Here is a 5,904-nt window from a genome sequence, read left to right on the forward strand (position 1 = left end):
TTTTTTTTTTTTTTTTTTTTTCTAATGACATGGTGGACTTTTTTTCTTTCGATGTCATTGAAATACAGATGTTTCAGATGGCTTAGTTTGTACCTCCTGAACACAACTGAGAAGAACTGGGATGAGAGTCAGTTACAAAATTTCATTTGACTTCAAAGATTATCAGGAGACTTAACAAGTTCTCCAAGTTGAAGCTGAAGAAAATCTTAGATTAGTGCCAGCACATTTCTTATCTTCAAGTAACTTAGTTGTTATTATTCAGATTTAATAACAATTGCCATGGCAAATATTATAAGAAGGTTATTATTATATGTTTTGGTAATGTAGCCAGCACTATGTTAAGTAAGGTAAGGGACTTGATACATCTCTATTAATTCTCACAACACCTCTTCCAATGATAACTATTTTACTGATGAGAAACATGGGGCTAAGTGATTTAACATATTTGACATGACTTGTATGTGACAGGTCAGGATTTGCACCTGGGTTTCCTTTGTTTTAAATCTCATATGCCTAATCATTTTGATATACTAGGAAACTCTAGATCTTTTGTATTACGAGAGCTTGGTATGATTATGCATCTTTGTTATTTCTCCTAATAGTTCTCTATACGTATTTACCATTTAGGTATATTAACTTAGGAGGTGTTTACACTGAAGAGCTCATCCAGACCACATTACTGGCCTGTGATTCACTTGGACCTTGACCAGCTCACAAACTAGCACTGACACAGACCACATGTATCAAACATATATGCACCGAACATGCAATACTACAAATTCTTCCCTCATTATTTATCCATTTGCCCATTCCTTCATTTTCCTCTCAAGAAACATTATGTGCAAAGTACCTTTCTATGCAGAGAGGAACTTATGTGTTGCAAAGTCCCTGACTGTCCTCAAGGAGCTAGGACTGTATTGACAGAGATCGTCCACCAAGCAACTGTCATGCAAGCACAGTAGAGGAACACTTCATTGAAAATCAAAACTCACCCTACCACTTTCTGCCTTTTGAGATGAGTAGCAGGATTTATGACAGTGAAAAACCACATGTACCTGTTCTTCTTTTTTCTTAGGCAGAAGCTGATGAAGAAAGGGATAAATAAATGTATCTGCCAGCTATTCTTTGCTGGTAAAGGAAAATGTAGGTCCTTTGCTAGAGAAGCCATTAATGAGTCTTTGTCTCTACAAAAGTGAACCCTGCACTCATTAGTTGATGAAGAATTAAATTCCTCACCTGTAACATGGAAAGGAATTGAGTTTTCTAGCAGAGCCCAAGGGTGTTAAGGCATGGAAAAACAGAGATATGAGGAGAAGATTGATAAGAAGAGGGGGTTATGCAACACGTAGCTATGGAACTCCTTTATTGCCCTAAAGTATCAGCCAATGTACCTACAAAATGCTCTGTGTGCAGTTGGTATCCCTTTTTGAGAAGGGTAGACAAAAGAACAGGATCACAAGAAAGTGAGCAAATTCCTCACTGAAGTCAGCACTGAAAGGAAGGAAAGAGGATGGGATGCATATGAAGCTAAAACTTCATCTAAAACAGAGACTGGGCAGAAGTAGCCATAAGAGATTGAACCCTAGGTAAACACACAGGAGTTTCTGTGATGGAGTTATCAGACTACACACTGAATGTGGAATGACAAACATATCAACTTTCTTTACATTGTAAAGGACAAGCTGACTTCAAAGGACATATACAAGTTATAGATGGTAAGTGCCAGGGGAGAAATATAAATAAGGTACTATATCAGGGGAGCACAAAACTAACTAATGTTCTTTAGACCATAGCTTAGACAGTTTTAAATGTAGGTGTGGTCTACATCAGGCAGTACAAGGAGATTCCAGAAGTCCTGATGGACTCCTAGTCCCAGGCGTCAGCTTCACCAGGAGAAGCTGTCACTAGGTGACAAGGTGACAAGCTCTTTGTAGTCTTGCAAGATAGTTATGATTGTACTTCACAGGAAGGTGGGCTGAAAATTTAAGCAACTTTTTCAGAGTTTGGGACAAGGTAACTTTTATATCCTGGATTAAAGGCGGATTATAAAATTCCTGTTTTTAAAAGGACATTTTGCTGATTCCCAGCAGTTGTGATGTATAAATTTCTAATTTTTATGTCACGCAAACATGCTAACAAGGGCTCTTACCTGGGTGCATAGAGATAATTAATGGAGTCCAGGAACTTAGATAAGGGAAAAAAATTGCATCCTCATTTTCACTAACATCTACCTCGAATTTAGCCACTTCATTAATTTTGAATATAAACAACAAACTTGTTGTTTAAAATTAAGCAATGCTTGTGACTTTGTCACCCAAAGAAGTGTGGGTATCCTGATAGCTCATTAAAGTTATTGCTGTACTTAAAAATATCATTTATGTTCATCACTACTTTGAAAATATGGCCTTATTAGATCTCTCACTAGATATGTCATTTAATATATTAATGAAGAAATACATATATAATTATATTATACTTTTATTTCAATAATAAAATTTCAATATAACTAGCTTCCTCATCATACTCAGAATTATATTATGTACGTTTAAAAACCTCATCCTGAGAAGAGGTCCATGGTCTTCACTAGAATACCAAAGGCGTCCATTGCACAAAAAGTTGAACTCATGGCCAAAGGCATTTATTTTATTCAATTTTCTGAATTTTTAATTTTTTTTTTTTTTTTTTTGAGACGGACTCTCGCTCTGTTGCCCAGGCTGGTGTGCAGTGGCTTGATCTTGGCGCACTGCAAGCTCCGCCTCCTGGGTTGACGCCATTCTCCTGCCTCAGCCTCCTGAGTAGCTGGGACTACAGGCGCCCGCCACCACGGCCGGCTAATTTTTTTGTAGTTTTAGTAGAGACGGGGGTTTCACCGTGTTAGCCAGGATCTGATTTTTTTTTTTGAGATGGGGTGAATAACTTAGGAGAGTGAAGGCTGTGTAACAATTCTCATTAACCATTTTCTCCTAGTAGGGAAAAAGAGAAAGTGTAGGAAAGGGGGAATGTCGAGTCTTGAGGTAGGGCCCTAGATTCATAAATCTGATTTAAAAAAGAAAAAAAGGAGGGACCTGGAGTCAGGGCAGGTCTGTATGGGACCAGTGCTGCATCCCAGCGCTGGGTGGGGAGAGGTACCCTCCAGCATTAGGAGGTACTAAGAGAATTGTGGAGAGATTTCAGTACTAAACTAGCCCATGTTCCACATTAGGACTAGAAATTGTGCCTGATACTTTTTAAATTTCCTTTAATGTCAAAGTGTATATTAATATTTATTTCCCTATACAAATAGGCTACAACAGTTGATTCTCAATAATCAAGATAAATATTTGATTTATGTTGCTTGAAGACCCAATGTGTCGTGATTCGTCTTAATTTGTTACTGATAAAAATTCTGCTTTTATTGAAATACTTCTCCTTTGATCACATTTATAAGGAAATTGAAAGCTTTCACAGTTTTAAATACTTTCTGTTAGAAATGTGACTAGTAGAAAGACAGTAATCTGACACATCGGATTACATATTCATAAAGCATCAATACTGATCCATATTGTATTTTAGTAAAACTTTATAATTAAAATTATAATTGCATTTCTCAAACACATTTTTAATTTCCCTGCTAGCAAAATTTGGGTCGGGATGTCTAAATTGTAAAACTTACCACAAAATCATTACTTTTTAAGGTGAATCATACATTTTAATAAATCATTACATGTGAACACACCCAGAAGGCTAACAACAATTTTATCATCACATATGTTAGGTACATTTATTACCTCCTTAAGACCTGTCCAGGCAATATTATACTGATCATTCTTCAAAAATGCCTATGTTCTCCCAAGTACTTAAGATCATCTATTCCCCCAATTCACTTTCTTTTACTAGTAAAATCTGATTATCTTGCAAGACTCAGCTTATATGTCATTTCCCTCAGAAGTAGCTCCTTGATGACTGTGGTGCAAGAGACTTCTACTTCTAATATGATCTTGGTCAAGTCTCTGCTGTTTTTTCTTGAAGGAAACAGATACCTAGCTCACAAAGCAAGGTGTCAAATAACATAATATGCATAGAAACACATTATGAATTGCAATTATTTTACAAAGTTAAGTTTTTTTTTCACACCCTCATTATTCATGTGTGTAGGTGATGTGGTAAGGTTCATGTTGCTAGATTTCAGATAATCTTTACTTTTTGATTGAAATTTTGACTTAGTAAAATTTCAGAATCAATAGTAATAAAAAAAACTACCACTGTAAATGTTCTAGCCAGATTGCCTGAAGGAATTATTGAATGGAATAGATGAGCTAATTGCTCTTGAAATTTTCTCCAACTCTAGTTTCTATTACTCTTGCCAAGTATTGATTAAGAGTTTGGAGAATGAGACAAAGTTTTACTCTTAAAATGTTGTAATCCTTTAATTTCTTTAAAGATTTATAACCAAAATAAGAGATGCTAGTATTTATAGCTGCAATAAAATATATGTTTATGGTAAAATTTCTGACTTTTTAAGGAATTCCTATCACTTATATACCCAATCAAAACAATTATCCTGTGAAGTGCATCAAGATGCTAGATAGTTTTAGAAATAGTAATTTTATAGGGTATCAAATTTGGAATCTGATAGGAATTAGAAATCATACCTAGTAGAATATGGGCAGCTGCTTAGTGGCTGAAGGGTTGAATTAATAACGTGGACTGTTTGAGTTTTAGCCCCAAATTTGCCAGTGACCTGCTGTGTGACCTCGGGCAAATTACTCTAAGCCATTGTTTCCTTTATTACGAAAAAGGGGCATAGTAACAATAAGGAGTATTAATAAGATCTGTGATATCTTGTAGTGATTTTGTGTGGTTTTAATATCAGAGTAATACTGGACTCACAAAATAAATTGAGAAGTATTCCTTCCTTCTCTATTTTCTAAGAGTTTGTTAGTTGTTGTAACTTTCTGAGATTTTTGATAGAATTAATAGTGAGACCATCTGGGCCTCGTTTTCTTTTTGAGAAGAAGCTAGATTATAATTCAATTTCTTCAATGATATAGGGTGATTCAGATGTTCTATTTCTTTTTATATCAGTTTTGGAAATTTGTGTCTTTGAAAGGATTTATTTATTTCAACTAAATTATTATATCAATTTTATTGGTTCAAAGTTGTTAGTGACATTTCCTTTTATTATTTTAATATTTTTAGTTTCTATATCCAAGTTGCTTTGCTTCATTTATTTTTTTACTGTGATATGAACATATAGCATGAAATCTACTTTCTCAATAAATTTTTAAGTGTATAATACATTATTGTTAACTGTAGGTACAATGTTGTAGAGCAGATCTCTAGAGCTTATTCAACTAGCTTGACTGAAATATTAATTTCTGCTTTAATCTTTATATTTCCTTCCTTCTGCTAACTTTGAGCTTAGTTTGCTTTTTTCTTCTAGTTCTATAAGATTTAGAATTTGGTTGTATATTTGAGATCTTTCTTATTTTTTTAATATAGGCGTGTACCACTATAAATTTCCCTCTTAGTACAACTTTTGCTGCATCCCATAAGTTTTGGTTGTTGTATTTTAATTTTTGTTTATCTCAAGATATTTTCTGATTTCTCTTTTTAATTTCTTCTTTGACTCATTGGTCCTTCAAGAGCATTATGAATTTCCATATGTTTGTGAATTTTTTATTTTTCAAAATTCTGTATATGTTTGTTAGTTTCATAGGTCTATAGTTTTATTTACACTCTCTTTTTCCTTATTGATTTTTTTGTCTTGATGTCCTGTCAATTATTAAAAGCGGGATATTGAAATTTCCTGCTATTATTGTGTTGCTTTCTATTTCTCTCTTCAGTTTTGTCAGCATTTGCTTTACATATTTAGATGCTCTGCTGTTGGATACATATCTATTTATAATTTATAGAACTTCCTGG

Source organism: Rhinopithecus bieti, unplaced genomic scaffold (genome assembly GCF_001698545.2).
Source record: "Rhinopithecus bieti isolate Rb0 unplaced genomic scaffold, ASM169854v2 scaffold_61570, whole genome shotgun sequence".
Lineage (NCBI taxonomy): Eukaryota > Metazoa > Chordata > Mammalia > Primates > Cercopithecidae > Rhinopithecus > Rhinopithecus bieti.